This window comes from Cricetulus griseus, chromosome 2, assembly GCF_003668045.3.
Source record: "Cricetulus griseus strain 17A/GY chromosome 2, alternate assembly CriGri-PICRH-1.0, whole genome shotgun sequence".
In the NCBI taxonomy this organism is placed as follows: domain Eukaryota; kingdom Metazoa; phylum Chordata; class Mammalia; order Rodentia; family Cricetidae; genus Cricetulus; species Cricetulus griseus.
The window spans coordinates 79924753-79946787 of record NC_048595.1 but is presented as its reverse complement, the minus strand read 5'-3'; the positions used below and the strand labels follow the sequence as shown (position 1 = coordinate 79946787).

The 22035-nt window shown below is 38.1% G+C and overlaps 1 protein-coding gene and 1 non-coding gene across 2 annotated transcripts in view; both read right to left on the bottom strand.

Moving 5' to 3' along the window:
• The window catches only part of LOC100750695 (astrotactin-2), a 933092-nt gene that overhangs the window by 495311 nt on the left and 415746 nt on the right, over nucleotides 1–22035 (bottom strand).
• LOC113833983 lies at nucleotides 7242–7347 on the bottom strand. Its single transcript, XR_003482215.1, has one exon. It is a non-coding gene; the product is annotated as a U6 spliceosomal RNA (small nuclear RNA).

Below are 22035 nucleotides of genomic sequence, written 5' to 3'. Positions count from 1 at the left end.
TGCCCATCAACACATAAACCCTTCGTCAGATGCCAGCTCCTTCAAGAAATTTTTGATTACCTCTTTTGGAAAAGATGTTTTGCCTGCAGATTGCCACTTTTTTTTTTTGGTTTATTCATCTACCTCTCTTTACCTCTCCTCTGCTATCTCTTTTTATTCTGTTTCTCTGCTCCTGTCTTGTTCTTTATCTCCTGTGTGCCTTCTTCCTTGTATATATCTACCCATTCCTTTGCTCTTTTCTTTTCTTCACTGGTCATGTCTGTGTAAAGCTGCATGAGTGGCTTCTAGCAGTCCGCATTGTGTAAGTATCTCCTCCTGTTAGCTGAGTTCATTTTTCTTGGTTTGTCTGTCTATTTCCAAAGTTCAGAATTCTATAATGGTTTTCAGAAGGTTCCTTATGATAACTGCTCAGTGTATTTCTGAAGGTGTGAAGTTTTAAAGTTAAATTAGTTATTTTCTACCAAAGGTATACTTGTAAAATGTTGACAGATGCTTCTCTAAAAATAGATCCTATAAAAAACAAATTTAGGGGATACATTGCTCTCAGTGGAGCAATTCTCCATGGGGATGAGACACACAACTTCCCCCAAACTTTATTTTAAGAAACTTGCATGGCTGGGGCTTGAGCTTAGTGGTAGAGTTCTTGCTTTAAGTTCAATCACTAGCACTCACATTAAAAAAAAAAAAAAGAAGACAATGTTGGTGTTCTGACAATGTGCAGAATCACCATTCTCTGAAATCTACCTGGGCAACCAATTTGTTTGGAAACTAACTGGTTAGCCTGCTGCCTAGAAGAGAGTGAGCCTCAGCACTCAATAATATGAGCCCAGTGATTTTGATTAATTTCCTGGCTGTTGATGTTTGAGTGGCTGCATTCCCATCTTTTGGTGAATCATGGCAATTCTATTTGGTCTGAAACTTCTCACAACATGGTGAGGTTTGTGTATTATTCAACATGGAAGATTTAAAGACTTCTCAATTTTACCCTTTAATTTTTCTTGTATTTGATTTTGAATGTCTTTAAAAATTAAAAAAAAAAAGAGAGAACATGGTAGATACTCAGAAGTCACATTCTGGAGTTGAGGACACTGGTAAGGGTCCACATATCAACTCAGGAATCCAGCTAGATTTATTTCAAGCTGACCTCAAGAAAAACAAGGCCCCCTGCTATCCTTGTTTCACTGAAGAGGATATGTATCTCTGAGTCAAAATGCTACCAAGCTCAAGCTATTTGAAATAGGAATTGTCAATTAAGTTTTAATGTATTTACTTGTTGTTTGCATGCATGCACACACATATGGGGGCTTCAGTTATGCCATGGAACACATGTGGAAGTCACATAAACAATCAGTGCTTTTGTTCTACTATGAGACCTTAGGGTATTGAAATCAGATCATCATCGTTGGAGGTAACCATCTATACCACTACACATCTTCTGAATTAATGCTTCTTTACCAACTGTGTATACAAAGCAAAGTCCATATAAACAAGAACAGTAAGGAACAGATTGTGAAACTATCTCTGTACTCCTTGTCTCAAGATGTTTATATTTATCCAGTAAGCCTCCTGCTGTCAACAAGGAACCATGAATGTTATACATTTGACCTTCCATAAAGTATTCTGAGAGAAACAGACAAACCTTTAATTCATGGTGTGTATTAGAATGTAGTATCTTACTCTTTGTGTGGTCAGCACCTTGAAAGTGTTTGACAAATAACCCAGGCTTCATAAATACTGGTCAAAATGAAATGAGACAGAGAGGGTATATGGAGTCAGAGAATGGGTCAGGGTTAGAGTCTGAAATATTCAAAAGAATGTTGAAATACAGATGGAGCAACAGAATAGAGAAATCTACCTTTCCCTTCTCCTGAGCATATGGTAAATCATCAGGATGCCTTCTTTCAGCCAGTAAGGCTTTCTATAAGCCTTCCTCCACCATCCTGCCTGGGGTGGTCCACTGAGTGTGTGTGCTGCATGTGTGATCTAATGAACTGGTTCTTGCAGGAGGAAAGGGAAATTGACTCAAAAGGCTGAAAGCCTTGAATTTGGATAGCAGTAATTTGCCAGTGGGGGAGGGGGACAGGACTTGCTAATGATGTGTTAAAACTCAACAGCCCCTTCATGAAATATTCACCACTTTAAACATGTCTAATATTAAAGATTAAAAGTCCTGGGATTTGTCCTCGAGACTCCCAGAACTGATTTATGATCTGCCAAAAGACACAGACCTTATGATTCATAAAGCGAGAGGTAAAATGGTTAGTCCCAGCAAACGGAAAGGAAGTCAGGCTACAGTGAGCAAGGAGAAAGCTCCTTGGGTTTCTATCTAGCCTACCAGTGATTCTCCAAGAAAGGACACAGTCATTCACCTCTCCCATGTCTTTTTTGATAATATCTGTTCCATTAAAGGGCACTGCTATATTTTTCTCTTTCTTCCTTGTGTGCTTACTGGACAACTTTTCCTTGACTCAGATAGATCATTAAATACTGTCACTCGTTATACAACAAATATGTATTTTGCAAATGAGAAGCAGCCACCCAGGGCTCCCATAGAGCTGCCTAGAGAATAGGAAGTAGGCAGAAGCAAAGCCCACAGGGCTGGATCAGGCAGAAAGACCAGGTTTCCATGCTCATCATCTTTCTGTCTAGTTGTGTGACTAGGGAGGCAGGGATGGTAAGAATCTGCTTTACCTCTTTGGTCTCAGTTTTTTCATCCATACACTGGGAATGAAATGACAGTGGTGTAACTATCTCAGTGCAAATGAAGGTAGAGAAGAGGAGAGGCTGTAGTTTAGGCAGACAGGAGTTGATAATCTATTACTTTCCTCCTCTTTAGCTTTAATTATGATCCCTGGTAGTGACCACATATTCTCTAGGAACACATGTATTTTCTGACATGGACATTAGTTTCTGCAGCTACAAAGCTGAGGTTAGATTAAATATCCATCAATTCTGAACACCAAGATTTAGCCATTTGCATTGTGTTTCCAAATCCTTAACCTCTGCTCTCTGGACAATTTGTTTTAGCCTTGGCTATGACAACTCTTAGTGGTGGGCTGGGTGTCTCTGGCAACATCTCCATCAATGCCATAGCTATTAGCTTTATTGACTCCTCTTTTCTATTTTGCTGATTCATCAAATTCGCCTCTATTTGCAACTAAGCATTTCCATCTTGTCAGATAAAAAGCCTCTGGCAGCTAGAATTAAGTGTTATTAACCCCTTCCCAGGGTAAGTACTTTTCTACATTCTGCCTCTGCATGCCCAGGCTGTCAAGAGTAGCTCTGCTGGGACACACATTAGCATGTTAGCATGCTGATTGTGAATGCCTGAGTTCCCTTACATCTATCATCTCAGCAAAACATTCAACAGACAGTGTCCACCTCTCTTGTTAGGGCTGTATCCCAACACCTGTACACTGTCTCACTCATGGAAGTGTTTAGTAAAGAATTCTTAATATTGAAGAGACATAATGCACAAGTGGATGGTCCATTTTTTGCCAATTTACCACACTGAAGTCTAGTTGTTTCTTTGTTTCTTATTGCAGGGAGTTTTTAATCAGTCACCTTAGATCACAATAAATAGACTAGTAACTGATTCAGGGCAGGTAACTGACTTACTGAATTAATGAACAGAGGGAAGGAAAGAAGGAACTAAGGAAAAAAGGAAGGAAATAAAGAAGGCAGGACAGACTAATGGACATATGAATATAATACTCATCAATTCCAGTTGGTTTTATTTAGAATAATGGTGGGAAAACCTTTCACTCAGGACAGCTGTTTGCCAGCAAAGCAGTCATTTTGAACATGAGCTGAGGAAATGCCCACAATAGAATTCTATTACACATCAGAGGAGAGAGTGCCCTTAAAGATCTTTCAGTTCAAATCTTTCAACTTTCATTTTTCTGAAGAGGAAGCTAAGGTTCAGAAAGTAAAGAGATTTGCCAAATCGCTTGACTAGTCTCTGGGGTAGGCAGGGTTAGAACCAAAGTCATGTGGCTACCAGAACCAGCAAAGCCCTTAGGTGGCTTTGGCAGTATAATTCTTTAGTGGATATTGAAGCCATTTTAAGGAAACTTTTACCATTTTCACTCCTCTGACATTTCTGAGTTTCCTGTAATGAGGATATTACATTTCCAAGCAGGTATTATAAAAAAGGTAAAATGAATTTGAAATATCCTTAAGCACATTAAAAACACACATTTTTGTATGTGGTTAATAATGCAGATCTAAAAAATGTTTAATCTCTTCATTAAAGTGGTTCCCATAAGGGAATTCAATTAAGCAAATTTCCATCATGCTAGTTACTAAACTTGGTATTGTTGGCTACAGATGAGCCATGTTGGCTTTAAAATATTTACTCTTCTTATCTCTTAAATCCTATTTATCCAGTTCTCAATTTTATTTTGCACACATTCTGTCTTCAGAAACTCTTATACAAAAACAGCAGACCCCTGTTGTTTATGAGCAAACCAGACTTATCTTTATCAAAATCACTTCAAAGTGAATAGTGCTTTTCCGTTAATTACATATAGCCAATATGCTGGTCAAGTGGTAGGCTTTGAAAACTCCTTGTTCTTGATTCAGATTCTGCATTTGCTACTAGAATTGGTATAAACAGGTCAAGTTGCTTCTCTCTCTGGGCTTCTCTCTTTACATATAATGAGACTGAGACCAAGTACATGCTGGAAATGTCAAGAGATATACTGTAAGTCCTTAGCACAATCTTAGGCACACTTCTTATTCTGCTGAAACTATTGCATAGCCTTGGGTTTTTTACTGCTCCTAGATGCAAGATGTCTGTTTGAAATCTTGCTTTGGTAGAAGGATAAAGGTACTAAGAACAAAGTATGGCTCTGCAAAGTGAAAGACATTGTGAGGTTTTGTTTTGTTTTTAATCTCTAGACTTTGGGCATGTCAAAACAGACAATTCCCATGGTGCTTCTCCATCTTTCCAGAATACTTGGTGCCATAATCTTCTTTATCTATAGCATCTACTATTGACGGAGATATGCACAGATTCAGAACATGGGCAGAAGGCTGATCTGCAGCCTTGAGGAAGGCACTATATATGTACAGTCTTTTTGCTCAGCCTAGCATTCTGGCTCCCATATTCCCTTCCTGATATCCTCTTATGATTCCATTTTCACTTGCTTCCAGCTCAGTCATCACTTATCATCACAGGCCAGGGATGCTGCTTGCTGTTCACTTTCCTATTCACAGTTTGTGTCCCCATTGCTTGGAAAGACGGCTCCCTGATCTTTTGGAGCATTGAACATGGCATGCTTCCCTTATTATGACTGCAATGGGCTACTATGCCTTTGTGACCTATCCCAGAATCAGGTACAAGATAGAAGATTAGGGGAGGAATGGCATTACTGAGGGCCAGATTGTTTCATAGAGTAATGGAGTATAGCTGACATGTCATTGTATGCTGATTTCTTATACAATGTACAGTGAGCTACAAGGGAGGGAGAGTAAGAGAGACATGGTATTTATTGGTGAGCTTTCCACAGACACTTGAGGAATAGGGTCATTTTGCAGAATGCAGGTGATTTCTTTGTCTATGTATATTATACAAAAAGGTGTATGTCTGTGTGTATGTGTTGATGGATGCATGCAAGCATATATTTATCTTTATGTGTAGGAGCACATACACATAGAATCTAGAAGAAGGCATTGGATGTTTTCCTCTACCACTTATCTACTCCTATGATGCAGGGAGCGTATCTTCCTTATCATGGGGTTCATATTTTCTCACATATGCTGGAATCCTGCAAGTCCCAATGCTCCTGTCTCTGCTCCTTTGGAGGTAGTCTTAAAGATATGACTGGGATGTGTGGATTGTTATATTGGTACTGGGATCTGGACACTAGTGTTCATGATTGTGAAGTAAAGGCTCTTAGTCCCTGAGCCATTTCAGTAGCCCTGAAGCTCTGCCTTAATCCCACTCCCTGAGAAAAATCACACCCTGGATAATGGAAGGATGATTACAAAGGAAGAGAGACCAAGGGTTCAGAGAGTATAAGAAGCAAAAGAAACTTAAGTGGGAATGTGATTATTCAAAGCACTGTTACCATTGCAAGTCACTTTGCCTCTTTTTGCTTTGGTCTTCCCATCTGTAAAGTAAGAAGGCAGAATTCAAGAGTCCCCAAACCACCTTCCAAATATGGTCAAATTTCAGTCCACTTCCACAATCTGGTTTTGTCTCCTAAAGTCAGTATCTGTCCTGTCAATGGATGAATTGAGATAACTAGGGTTTGGGGGAATGTGACCTGGAGGTGGATCATTGAGAAACATGGCTAGCATGAAATACAAAGAAAGTACCATTAAGAACTCTATGCAGGGAGATTTGTTGTTTAGATGTTGCTCAGCCAAATGCCTGTTTCACTTGGGGAAGGCCCCTTACTTCATTAGGACTCAGTTTCTCTATCAATACACTGTCAGTTGACCAGCTTTGAGCAGGTATCTTTGTTATCTGTACTTTCTTTGCAATGTCAACAAGATTCCAGACTTGTTAATTTCAAATGCACTAAAGTCTAAGATATAAATGTGCATTTCAGGTTCTGGCTGTCCATTATCATTCATCAGTAGGCCTCTGAGGAAATTTTAACTATGGGTTGAAAGATTCCACTTGCATGGGTTAGTCAAGTCTAATTGACATTGGCTCTGTCCTTGTGGCAGACCCATGTAGAGTAATCCGGGATGTTGTAGTCTTGACAACAGTTTTGAAAGGATGCAGAGTAGAAAACTGACCACTAGGAAGGATATGAGTTTAATTTGCATATACAAGACATTAAACAGGTTCACAGAACTGTGATCACTGATTTCAAAGTTCCCTCCCTGACTCTTTCTTGTCTTGCTTCCTCCATGTTTCTCAGGGAAGCTGGGATGGATGGAGAGCCAGAAGACTCACCCTGATAAGGCAGAAGAGCACTGGCCTAGGAGCCAAGGCACTCTGAGGCTGGAGCTTTATGTCTTACATGCTGAAAATGTTGTCTAGATTGACCACTGTACTTCTTTTACTGTTTTCCTTTCTTTTTTTACCCTTTTCCCTTCTTTTAAAACAAGTACTCAAGTCCAAACATACAATTATTTGAAGAACATAAAAGTGACTTGGCTGTGATGCTGTGAAGAACAGGGGCCATCCATTGTCTGTCACTTACTACAGAAGGTGAGGGCCCTGGGGGTGACCTCTCCAAATTCTACAGATGTGTTTTGACTGACAACCTTTGTAATAGATGATACAAAAGAAATGCTTTATGAATTTGTGCCATCCTTGCACCAGGACCACGTTAATGTTCTCTGCATTGGTTCAATTTTAGTATATATTCTGCTGAAACAAGGAATAATATTAATTTCATTTATGTGTATATATGTTTGTCAGTGTGTGTGTGCACATTCATACAGTTATCTTTGGATACCAGAAGAGGATGTTGAAACTCCTGGAGCAATGGTCAGTTGTGAGTCTCCTGAATTGGATTCTGGGAACCAAATTCAGGTTGTTTGTGGATACTGTCTTGACTGCTGAGCCATTCCCCCATCACCAAATTGGTACACTTCTAGGCCTCCATTTCCCCATCAGAAAGTGAGCATGCTAAACCAAGTTTATTTATAAGAAGTATTTAGAAAATACAAAAACAATGACTATATGTCTGGGCACATAGACATCCCTAGGTTATTGCAAATGCTGTCACTGTTTCTGCTGCTAGAATGGACAGAATTAAGGGTGCTGTGGTCCAGGTGGTGCTACTGAATTTCCTCCTTGATATGATGACTTTTCATCTCTATGACTATAGCTCCCTTCTTAAACTTCTTGCTGTGGTACATGTCATTCTTTTTCCTCCTCACATTGACCTAGTCTCATCTCTGTCCCAAAGTTAAGACTTTTCTTCTACAATATGGTGTGGTTGTGGTTCTCTTCACAGGTTGTCTGAACCTGGTGGCAGGGGGATAGAGACTGAGAGATGAGTCCACTCAATTTTCTGCCTTCAGGGACTAGGTGGAGCATACATCATAAGTACAATGTATGGTGTGGTTTGAGTTGAAAGTAAAGCGTGTGTAAAGAGCCACTGAACCAAAGAAAGGAACCCAGAGCTGTCCCTCAAGGTCATGGAGTGCTTCTGCAAAAATAGGACTATGTTAGCAATACAGAATGAAAAGTCACACAGAAAAGTCATTATTAACTTCTGAATAGTGTTGGAAGCTCTGCATGTTTGCAGTTAGTTCATGCCACCTTTATGCTACCTTATGAGATAGGTTATAATACTATATTATAGAAAACAATACTGAGCCTAGAATAGGTTAAGTAGCTGCCTTGCTAGAGCTGAAGATACTACAAGACTCCAATGGGCACCATTAGAATCCAGCAAGCCTGGCTTCAGAGTCTGTGTTGCAATCCCAGGTCATCCTTCCAGAAGCATGGGATTTCCAGACTAAGAGATCAGAGCAAAGGCAGGTCACAACATAAATACTAACTGGGCTACTTTGTTTCCTTAATTCAGTGGGAAAATTGGGTGCTAGCATCACTGGGTCCTTAATCATCTTGGCTTGGTTTTGCCAATATAGGGAGCCAGAACTTGGGAATCTGTCTCTTCAAAAACAGTAACTTTCAAGCGCTGAGTCTAAGAGAAGTGAGCAAAGAGAGGCAGTTTAAAGAAGACAGGCACAGGTTTAGAGGGGAATCTGAATTCTATGGCTTTGTGATTTTGTATAATTACCTGCCTCTGACCCATTTAGATCCTCAACTCCCAAGTTAATCACCCTTGCCCTATTCATCCACTAATGTGAAGAATAGTCAATCAATGCACCATAAATATGGCCTGCAACATCTATAATTATTGTGAGAGACACTGATTATACAAATATCCCTTCCTGATCATGGATTTTAGCCTTGGCCCCTTGATTCTAACTTGGGAAAGAAAAGGACTCCTATTGAGATCGCCAAACCTCTTCACTTTTAACTTGAAGAAACATCTTATGAGAAGGAGCAAATGCTACCCAGAATTTACAGAAGAGGTATGGAATGGAAAGTCCTGAATATTTAACTTGGCCTCAGTTTCCACCATGAGAACCAACATGGTTAGGATTTCAATCCCAATTCACATGAGTATAGAACCAGACATTGCATCACAATAAGAAAGATGAAAGGGCTTAACATCACCTTGGTCATTCACTGTACTTTTACAGGATTTTAAAGGTTACAAATGAGGCAATGTTGTCATCAAAGACATGGGACCCCTGAGATGTTTCTCTGCAAACTGCTTGTTAGCCTCCCTCATGCTACTTCACCTCTCTGAAATTCATCATTCCCCTCCAAAAGATATGAAACATAAGCTCTAGCCTCTGCTGCTCATGAGATTGCTGTGGGGGATAAAATATATACTTAAGCTAGTCAGAAAACATGAAGATTAATAATGCAGTTGTTGCCTACATGAGCATAACTTGAAAAAGCAAAGTGAAATATACAAAGTAAATTAAGGGTAATTATTCATTTTGCAAAAGGTTTGTTCACTCCAGAGGGAGAGAGAGAAAGGAACAGAGATAGAAAATAGAGAAAGAGAAAGGGGGAGCAACAGATGCATTGGTGCATTTCCCCACAAAGTATCAGCTGTCTTACAGACTGTAGAATTATATTGCATTTATACAACTAAAGCTAAAATACTGCTGAATATTAACAGAGTATTTTGTCTGCAAAGGACCATGCCTACACATCAAGTCCATGGCAGTGATGTCTCAGAACATGGCAGTCCAGGGCCTAAGGTGGTTTGAGAAGAATGGGACCCAAGGGTATCTAAGTAGTGCAGGACCTCTGCTATTGTCTAGCCATCACGTGGGGAAATGAAGGAGCTACAGGCAGCTATGCCATGTTTCTACTCTATTGTAGGAGAATCTAAAATGTACCTCTAACACCATTACAGGCAGATGGTCAGAGCAAGGCTGACTTCCCAAAGAAACCAGAGAACTGTCACAGCCAGTCCTCTCCATCTGGAATATTGTGTTTTTTGACATAATATGTTCACTCTGCTGAACTCAAATCCTCACATTTCTAATCTCAGTGCTGATGTTACTGGTGTTTGTCCTAATGTTCTCTCTTACTTATTTTTTATCGAAATTCTGCTCCTCCACTTTCCTTTTAACTCTTACTATCTCAATTTCTGTCATTGCCTTGGTGTACCCTCTGGTATATGCTTCTCTGCCACTGCCTTCCTCTTGGTCTATCTATACATTGTGCATTGTCTACCTTTCTCTATGACTGTCTTATAGTACTTTCAGTGAGAGAAATTTGAGATTAGTGTCACAGAAGCTCATATTAAACACTCAGGGCCACCTTAGTTTCCTTATCCACTAGTAAATTACAAAAAGTAGTCTACTTCTGGGCTGGTATAAAGATTAATTAAGATACTGTACTTAAGGCTATGTTAGTGAAAAATATAGCTATTTCATGTTTTTTCATTTTCTTTTTTATAATAGTTTTCTATTTAGAAACAATTTTATTTCACATATCAATCCCAGTTCCCTCTTCCTTCCATCCTCCTATGCCTCTTACCAACTCCACCATCCCACCCCTCCATCCTCTCCCAAGGGAGGATGAGGCCTTCCATAGGGGATCGTCAAAGTCTGTCATATCATTTGGGGTAGGGCCTAGGCTGAGAGAGTAGGCCTCCATGAGGAATGGGCTCTCAAATTCTATTTGTGAAGTAGGGATAAATACTGGTTCCACTGTCAGAGCTCCCACAGACTGCCCACACCTCCTAGCTAGCACCCACATTCAGAGGTCTTGGGTCTGTGTGCTCCCACTTGATCAGGCCAGCTGTTTCTGTGGGTTTCTCCAGCCTGATCTTGACCCCTTTGCTCATTCCTCCTCCCTCTCTACAACTGGATTCCAGGAGTTCAGCCCAGTGCTTAGCTGTGGGTCTCTGTTTCTGCTTCCATGAGCTACTGGCTGAAGGCTCTAGGATGGCATTTAAGGTAGCCCTCATTCTCATTATAGGGGAAGGGTATTTAAGGCAGCCTCTCAACTTAGATTCTCAGTTGGTATCATCCTTGTGAATCTCTGGACATTTCCCTAGTGCCAGATTTCTCTTTAAACCTATAATAGCTCCCTCTATTAAGATATCTCTTTCCTTGCTCTCTTCTATTCATCCCCTGACTAAATCTTCCTGATCTCTCCTGTCCTCCTCCCTGATCCTCTTCTCCCCTTCTCTTGGTCCTACCTTGCTCTCCCATCCCCCATGCTCCCGATTTGCTCAGGAGCTCTTGTCACTTTCCCCAGCTACCACATGAGAATCCCATACCTCTGTTCTCTCATATCTTGACACTCGTGTCTTTCTTCTTCCATCCCTCCCTCCTTCCCTCCCTTAATTCACTCAGTGCCCCAACCTTTACCCCCTCTTCCTTTCTACCTATCCCACTCTCTTTGCATCACCCAACTCTCACAAGTCATTCATCACACCACAGTCTCTAGGCCATGCCTTTCCTCCAATAATCTAGTTGTGAAATGCTATAGTTCTTGTTTCTGTGGTACATGTTCTTTCACAAAATATTTTTATGGCACATTTCCTTGTATATGATGTATAATCATGAGTCATTAAAATCAAGCATTGTCTGTCCAAATACCCCTTACTTGGCTTCATGAGAATCTGGTTTTCATGTTTTGCCTATTGATGGTCAAAGAGGGGGTTGTTTCAGGCTGTGGGCTGCCTGCCTGGTGTATCTTATATTAATGATCGCTATGTCCTGTAGTAGACACCTGGTGTGGCCATGTAAATCAAAATCTTGTTCCCTTTGTGTGACATAAACCCAAATCCATTTAGGGAAAGTTTTTAAAGAGGACCATCAACAACATGACAAATAGACAGCTTCTCTCTCTCTCTCTCTCTCTCTCTCTCTCTCTCTCTCTCTCTCTTTCTGTCTCTCTGTCTGTCTCTGTCTCTCTTCTGGATCACACTATACAAAAGCAGCAGTTTCCTTTCATTTTTATTGCAATAGAAGGAAAGGGGAGAGGATGGTGTGGAGTAATGGAATCAAGTGGAATCATATGGAACCAAATCCCAAGAAAAGGCTCATGCTACTGCTAAGTGCTGTGTTTTAAACAGCTTCCAGGAGTTCCCTTATGCTCAGAAATCTGTCATTGTGTTTTCCACTCCACCATGATTAGGTCTTTGTGGGTTCATCATTGACAACTCTGGGGAGTCCTTTTTGCACCTAATTTAATAACTTCTATTTGCTTACCGTGTTTATTCACCATAGAATGCACCAAGTACTTTGCATTGATTACAATCATTGCAATAATACACCATAGGTGAACACTTTTTCATTATTAAAAGAGCAGGCAATTGAGGCCTAGGGAGATTGATTTGCTTGAAAATGTACCTACAGTCAAGGGCAGAGCCAAGATTTTGATCCTGTTCTGTCTGATTTCAATGCCCACACTCTCTCTCATCCCTACTGCCACTCCAAAAAACAAACCAGTCCACCATTAATCCATCTATATTTTCAGTAGTCTCTTTTATGGCCCATCCTTGGTGACTGAACTCATTTTGGACAAATGTTTGTGAAATAAAGACATTCCTGAAGCTTGGAGGAGACAAAGTGCTTTGCATATTATACACTGAAATGCTTATCAGGAATGAATGTTGTTGAACACCCCTGCAAATGAAGTCCTCTAAAGCATTGGCCGAAGCCAACATCACTTCCCATGTTAGAAAGACAGGCAAAATGCCTGTATTGACATAAGGGGTTTATGGGCCTCCCTGACTAGAAACTTGTAATTACTTAGCCTATACTTGGCATAGATTTTCACTGCATAGCTTATGCCTTCTGAGACCAGCTTTCTTTATCCACCCATGCAGAGTACCTCTTCCAATCTTTCCTCACAATGGGCATACTCTGCATCGGATTTCCTTACAGTTATATTTTGGTCCATATTTGTTTATGTTTGGTTGATCCTTCCCGCATGCCTTCATCTTTTCCATTTATCTAAAGCACCACATTCTCTGGTCACATGTCATAGAGAAACCAAGCTAAGCCAGAAGCTTCCTCCTCTTGGCTAGCCTTCAGTATAGCTATAGTTTCTAAATGGGCTGGTTAGGGAAAATTGCCCTCAACAGTCTTATTCAGCCACAGACCTAGCATGCTACACTGTCAACTAGGCCAGCAAGATGTGTCCATTAATGCAATATTGGTAATGCTCATGAATTAATAGATTTACCTGTCCAACTTTAAGAAGACAGTGATGATTGTGTAAGTACAGGGACATCAACTAAAATAAGACCCTCATTATACATTGTGACCACTACTCCTTATTTCTGTACCCTGGCGGCATCCTTATCTAACTGTGGCCAACAAAGCTCTATTCAGCCCCTTACATTTCACTTATTTATTTCAGAATTTCTCTTTTCCTCTTGTTGTAAGTCTTTGGTGTCATCTTCTTCTTGGTTTTATCTTCAAACACAGCATGAAAACTGGGACTGAAGCTTCACACGCACATTAGAGTCATAGCAAATAGATTCCCCAATTTTGATGCTAAATCATGAAATAAGTTTGCTGGAGACTCCATGGGGCTCTTTAGGTGCTTTAGCTCATTATTTTCAATCCTGAGAACATTGCCTTGCATATAATTGGTGCTCACTAAACAAAAGCAGTGAATGGAGTGCAGCATTTAGATTCTGACCATTTCCTCCCACCAACCTTGCTAATACCTAATGGAAACCACCTTCATCTGTGGCCTGTATCCTCATACTGGGTTTCCCACTGGTCTCCCTACTCCTTGTTCTAGGCTTAGAGTTATTTTTCAATAGTTGGTACTTTAATAATCATCTTAATATATAAGCTAGGCAATGTCCATCTCTCTGCTCAGCATGCTCCAGTGGTTCCTGACTGCTCTCAGGGTGAAAGCAAGTGAGTTGATGGATATAAAATCCTTGGATATGCCTTCATCCCATCTTCTAACTCCTCTTAGCTTCCAGTGCACAACTGTATACTTTTGAGCATTTTCTTCGAAAATGTGAGGCTCATTCTCTGCTCAAAGCTGTTACACTTGTTCACACTTCTACCTGAATAATGGTTTCCCTAGATATTTGCAAAGAAAGCTTTACTCTCCTACCTATTAAAATGATACCCACATTGAGTAATCAATGAAAATATGCAACAATTTTCACAGTGCAGGTATACAAACACACGCATGTTCACACACAGATCCATCACCATCTTTCTAGTATGTGATACACTTTATTTACACACACACACACACACACACACACACACACACACACACACTACAGTCACTCTCTATACATACATATATATATATATATATATATATATATATATATATATATATGTAGTCACTCTCGTCACCCTCCTGCCACCATGGACTTTTGAGCTCCATGATGGAAGAAATTTTACACTTTGCTCATTTCATCAGAGCCTTTATCCTGCTTCCATTAAGATTCTTCATAAATATCCATTGACTGTTAAATAAACAAATATATGACCAAATAAAAAAATACCCAAATAGTTAGTTACCTTTGCCACCAAAGCACTGAATCAAATTCCTTAGAGAGATAATATGCCATCTTTTTTTCTCTGAAGATATTAACTTAGGTTTACAAACAATTGAGTTGTGAATTTTTAAGTCCTTTTTCAGAGCTTAATGTTGGAATAGTTAGCACAACTATGTTTCAATAAAATTTTATTTATATAAAATATTTAGCCAGATGGATATATTTTGCAGACTCTGTAATGCCAGGGAGTTGGTCTATACTTGTTTCATGGTGAATCACATTATACGATACAGTGACTCTCACAGTATTGTCACTGAAAAAACATTTTCAACGAGGGGAAATGTATACAAAAATATAGTTGTGATATTTATTCTTTCACAGCACTAACTAACCTTGTTGCAGCAGTGGCCATGCTTGCTGTATATCTGAGTTCTCGAGCATGGCTGTCACTGGCCACAAGTGGCTATGTAGCATCTCAAACATGGAACTACAGCCAATGGGCTGAATCTTTAATTTTTACTTCATTTCAATGAGTTTGTATTTTCATTTAAATGTCATTTATGTCTATGAGCTACCATCACACAGTGGAACTCTATCATATTCATTCTTCTGATTCATGACACATCTTTGTCTTTCCCATACTCTAAAAACTTTTTGTGAGGGCCTGAACTCATTCATGGTAACTGCACTTTTCTTCAGAATTCCATACATTTATTTCATTCAGTTAATGTTTTTTTTTATCACAGCTGTAACAATAAAGTTGTTTTGGTTTACATTTAAGGCTCATGTGCTAAGTGCTTAATGCACTTTATCTAGTTTAATCCTCATAATAACCCTCCATGGGCTGTTTATCTTATTCCTTCTGTTTCATTGGAAGGAAAAACAGGAATACAGGAGGAGTTTCCACAGCATCCAAGCACTGCAGATGAAAGTGGTGTGGTCTGGGATTTGACTCCTGGATGTGTAGATGCACAACACACATCTAGACCATCATACATTTATTAAATGTACAAACTTCTGTTGGAACCAGTTTCCTAGGTGTCTGAGCTTTGTATTCTCCAAGATCAGGAGTCTCGTGTAATCTTTGTTCTATAACCTCTAAAGCCAAAGATCAGCACAGCGTTTGCTTTCCACAAGAAATTTAATGTGAGTAGAGTCATGGAGAAAAAAATCTGACCTGTTCAAGGCTATACTATGAGGAATTTGCAAATATAAGAGTGAACTTTATGAGATTGGTCTCTAAATCCAGCATATTTTCTTATCTTTATTAATTCCAGTATTCATTATTAAACATTTAAAATGGGATACATAGTGACATGTATTTGGGTATAAAGCAGTGAACAAGGATGAAAGATTCATGACATTTATATATCATGCAATCCCCCAGACATCTAGTAATTAAATTGGGAATGATACAAATAAATGCATAATTACAGGTTGTAATTGCATTTGATAACATGGGCTTATACTTCAGAGAATAATCTCTGATGCCAGACTTTGGAATAAAATCTACACTCTACAACTTCACAGATGACTTCAGGAAAAAAAATTAATTACTTGTGATTTAATGTCTTCAGTGGTAAAAAATGATGACAATATGTCCTTACATGGATCCAAATATATACATTTCACATGTCATATTGATAACATGAACTCTTAGCTACTACTTTCTAGTACACTTCGGTAATTATTGGCAACATTTTCTTTTTTCCATCTTTTAAAAAAAATTATTTTACATACCAACCACAGTTTCCACTCCCTTCTCTCCTCCTGCATCAGGTGCAATACCAGTATATACATATAGTTTTGGTTTGACTACAGTATGATTGAATCTACATGATATAGCAATTAAAATATTAAATGAGACATCTATGAAGGACTTAGAACAGGCTAGTATACATAGTTACTTATACATCAGTGTGCAGTGTTCATATTTCTTACTATGCAGGAAAGAGAGTACTAAAGTACAGAAGCCAAGAGAAATAACCTAGTCTAGAAGGGTGCTTCTTTGAGGGTGGGATATTTAGGCTGAAAAAGAAAGGACAATGGGAATGAAGCAACTAAAGAAGAGCACATATAAAAAGGAAGTTGGTGAAAGGTTGACAGTTCTATGCACAGAGAATTGCATGTGAAGAGCCTACATCATATTAATACGCATTAATTACTCAGCAATAGAAGAGATGGGTCACTTTGCAGCACAGTCATGTATCCCAGTGACTGTCTATCTCAAGTGGCAATTAACCACTGTCACCTATCTCCAAAGTTCTGTTAATAAACCGATGATTATAATGTTCTACCAATATATTTATATGCCAAACTATTATTTTAAGTATCAGGGCATAAACAATTGTCAGTAGCTGAATAAAAATTTGCATATACTTGGATAAAATTAAATACTATCTAATTTAAATGCTAAAAGATTACATATGTATGATCCTTCTTTTAATGCTGCAAATGGCTGTCAGAGATATTACAAGCCACCTTCTTATTTACTACTTTACAATGTGAAATTTAACATCTATCACAACCTCGTTCAAGTTCTTAGGCAACATTGTCTTGACTTTCAGTGACTGTGGAAAGTTCTCTGTAAGGAGAAGTTTTCACAGTTCCTTTTGTAGAACACTGTAACCTTCTTGTCCTCAATTTTTGAACAGTCAAGCTTGTTGTGTGCTGCTGTAGCCTCTCTAAAATTCCATGACCTCATCTTTGATCCATATCACCCCTTTTTAAAAAGACCACAATCCTCTTGCACAACATAACATTTCACAATACTTTCAACCCAAATATAGTAAGCGAACCAAGCAGAGATATAAAATAATTTCTCTACCAATGCTTTAAGAGATCTATTTCATAGTTCTGTCTTTTCAGTCTTCACTTGTCCTTAATCCAATTTGGCCCTTTCATCTTTTTCCAAGTCAACTTATTTTGTAAATTTTTCCCAAGGGATTCATTCTTGTCTATCTCTGAGAATTCTCTACAAATGCCAATGTAAGTGAAAATTCTATGCTGTCTCTTTGTTCTGTGTTAACCTCTCTTGTTACACAGTTTATCAAAAATGGTAGTTTGTCATTCAGTCCTTGTTCAAATTCCAATAGTGATGCTTAGCAAATATGAAGATAAACCATTTTAACCTACAGTTTGTATATGGAAAATGGAAGTAATAACTGTATCTAAGAATGCTTATTAAGACCAAAAAATCAAACGAAGTCTCACAATGGTGCTATATTGACAATATCTACATAATAACTTATAAATTCTACCACTATCACTTTACTATTTGTATATCTCATGATGTCTCATCAAAACTTACCATTACTTCTCTTAAACATGTATTTGGCCATTATCTACCACCCCCATTTGCCATACACAGATCATGAACCTGCATCAAGTGGATTAATCTGAAGAGATATGAAAGGCCTTTATAACCAATCCATTTCATGAAATGTAAACAGAATGATTCTGGCTGTTGTTTCAATGTCTTTTATTGGAAATGGTTTTTAAAAGCTTGTTTCCACTATCTTGCATGCCTAAATAAAAAAGTTAACTATAGTCACTAATTAGTACTTTAAATAAATTGTGTTTGATCAAGGATATAACGAAGTTCAGGTACAAACACTAGTGAGGCAGAAAGCATTATATATTCTGAAGGTTAGTGTGATGCTTCTTGAGGAATTAGCCATTGGAACATTTCTAAATTCAAGGACAGAGCTTGTTTTACTTGAGTTTGTCGAAAAACTGGCTATGAAAGCTCAGTTCAGTTGGTTTTCAGGAGAAATTTAGCTTGACATGTCTTTATTTAGTAAGGGCAGCCATGCTTAAGCCAGAATATCTTCAGCAACTCCCACCAAGAGCTTTCCATGTTGCTGACACCTAATTTAATATATAATTTTTTGACCAAACCACCATCATCCTTTAGCAACTGAAACTTGATTTCCACCCAAATATCCAACCATTAATATGTCCATCCATCTATTAGCTAATTTGTTCATACTTTCAAGACAAAATACATAAGACTAAGAACTATTTCATTTTAACAATAAGAATAAAAATAACGTGTTTCTAAAACACACACTCATATTATAGTCTTTCATCCCCAGTCTGTGTCAGAATTACTACCCATAATTATATCTTAGCTATTTAACTCTTCATGCCACATACACATTGTCCCACATCAATATATGTTCTACAAGACCTACAAATCTAAATGTTATCCTTTGAATCAAGAACATTCTCCATCTTTGAGAAGTTCTGGACTTTCCAGTTTTAAAGTCCTTTGTTGCCCTTTGAACTTTATTAACACAGGCTCAATGAAATAATTGAAACACTCTATTAACATTTGAGATGTTCAGGATGTTTCAAGACCACCATATGGTACAACTACACACACTGTATTCTTATTTAATATGATATTTCAAATGAAAAGTAGCTGTTGAAGACATGAAAATAAACTAGATATGATGGTTGAATGGCTGAAGTTCATCTCAGTTGTGCAAAGGAAATTCCATTTGCCATAAATGCAATTTATAAATTGTTTAAATCATACTTATGCTCTAAGTTATTAGTGGTTAGAAGGTCATAGAAACATGAATGCCAAGCCTGAAAGTATCTTAGGAATTATTTAGTAATATAATTTGTATCATAACACTAATTTACTGAGTGACATTGGCAAACTTGCTGGGCCTTTGTGTCCCTGATTCTCCTCATTAGATCAGATGACATGATGCCTAGGGACCATTATTGCATTAAATTACATTCTCATTCAACACTTTGCTAAAGACAAAGACTCAAAAGTCCATAATGTATAACATATTCAAGGGCAAGTCACAAATTGTGTCAAGGTTGGCACTATGATTTGGAATTAGATATTTTTCAATGTGTGTGATTAAAAAAACATATAAGGATTAAGTAAAAGGCCAACGTATAAGAATGTATAGCTTATTTTAAGTTTCCCTACTATATAATACATTCTACACAAGAAGGTAAGTGGCTCCCTTATTTTTCCTCTACAATCTAATGCTGTTTCACATTGCTAAACTAAATATTTCATGAAGATACTATGACTAAAGAACTCATTGCAAAAATAAGAGTAACTTATAATGAGTGCTCTCAATACAACAGGCACTTCACTATTTCAATACTATGTTTTAGTTTTATTTTATTTTCCATCTTATCTTAGTGCATGATGAACATTGGGAATTGTTCTCATGTTTTACAGGTATAATGAAAGGAGGCTCTCATATGATAAGTAACTGAACCATAACCCTATAAATAGACAAAGAAATCACAATCTATCACAGGTTGTGACCCAAACATACAGTACTTTTCTACTCTGGTTTTCCAAATGCTTGAACAAATGGATAACCAAATGAGAAAAATAAATATATGACTAATTAATGAGTGTTCTGCAATTTCTAGATTCACCTACTAGGTAGTTTTTATATCTTTTGTATATAAAATTTAACATTTCACATAGGTACAGAATTTTAATAGTTTCACCACAAGTCATTACCAATTACCATTTCTTGAGTGTTGAAACTGATTGTCTCAACTATTTAGCTGTGGCATTGGGGTGCCTCCTGTCATCAGAGAGATGAAGAATAAGCACTATCTATTATGGAAGGGAGAATAATGTCATTCTTGAACAGTAACATGTCCAGATCTAGACTAAACATTTCATTCTCTCACTCCTCATTTAGTGTGTTTGCATCCTACCCAGTGTTATGGGAGTAAATGCTTACTGACTGACTTTTTTAAGAAAATAAACCTTTAACTTGAGGTGTTTATCAACTTTCTTGGTTTAAATATAACCAGACTATTTAACTTCCAGGCCCATCATGTGATATCACTGAACAAATTGTTGGACATAGTTGCTAACAATGAACTCTCAGGAGCCAACATGAGCTGTTCCAATGCAGTAAGGATCCCACTCCATAGTCATTCCTGTAGGTGGTACTAACTGTTGAAATCCCTGGATGAATGAAGCTGATTTTGGCAATGGCACACAGCTAGGAAATATGTTCCCTGTGTTATGATCCTTATTCATTCTTCACATATAACATCTTCCTCATTTCTTCTGCTTTCTATGTCACTTGAAAGGAATGATTCTTCTCATCAAAACTTAGATATAAACTCTGAGGCATGATGACCAAACCTTGCATCCATTACTTTTCTCAGATAAATGGACAGATACACAGAATGGAGGGCTTCTTTTGTTCCAAAATTATGCCCTATATTATAAATTTTATTGATAATTTTATATATGTACATGATGCAATTTGATTAAATCTACCCCTCCACCCTTTCCAATTCCTGCTCTGTCTCTTTCCACACTTATTCCTCCCAGCTTCTGCTCTCTTTCTTGAATTTACTGAGTCCAGTTCACAGTGCCTGTATGTGCATAGCTTCTTTAAAGGAAGCTAGACCACTTCTTCCAGATCTAAATGTAGAACATACACAGGACTTGGGGAGTGGTTTGATTCTTCCACAGTTACTGCCAAATTATCATTCTCAATGAAATTCAGTTAATTGAGGTGTAGATCCTGAAGTTCTTTCCCAAAGTTAGATGTCCCGGAATGGTTGAGGTTAAATCTGGAGGCAACTTTCCCTCTTTCATTATCCAATAGCCTTCCTAAAATCTGATGTTTATTTGCAAAATCATTAGTTACTTTAAGAATATAATAAATTATCAATCAAATTTAGGGTGCTAGGCACAGTACTCAGGGATTTATGCATCCTAGTCATATGCTTTACCATTGAGCTACACATCCAGCCAGGATAAGCATTTTATGGGTCTGCTTCATATTATTTTTCCAATCTGTCCCCTGCTTCTTTGTTCTCTTATTTCCACTTACATCCATATGTAAGTGGAGACAAGAGATGCCAGTCAACTCTGCTATTCTGTCTTCTCTGCATGTTTATACACCTTCTTCTTCCTGTTTAATTGTTGAATTCTCTGCTAATCATTTTTCCTACCCACACTCCCCTTTGATTCTCCAAAGCTGAGGTAAAAGGCCATTTTTATTTCACTACCTCTCCTCTCCTTAAGTCCTATCTACAATGCATTTCTCACTGTTATCCAGGAAGGAAGCACTCAGTTAACACATTGTTCTTGATTTATGGCGCACTATGTTTTTTATAATAGCTATATTATCAGATTCTTTTTTATCCCCACAAGAATGTAAAATCCACAAAGAAAAGAACACTACCCAATATCTCTGTGATTTCCCATAGCTCCTAACACAGAGACTTATGAATTGAGGAATTAAGGAAATCTTGTTTGAATTGATTCTAACAAATTGAACTAAATTTTCAAAAGTGGGTTTGAGTCAAACCTCATAAAAGTATGTTTAGTTCCCATTTTTGACTCTTCCTTTACAGATACTCCTATCCATTTATACATTCAGTGGTTTATAAGAGAGATACTTTGCTGGCCATTGGGGTAGGAAGGATACAGCGATAAAGTAGACACAGGCTCTGTACTTATGAGCTCAAGTTGTAGGAGTTAGGAAAAATCCTTAAACAATAACTCTGA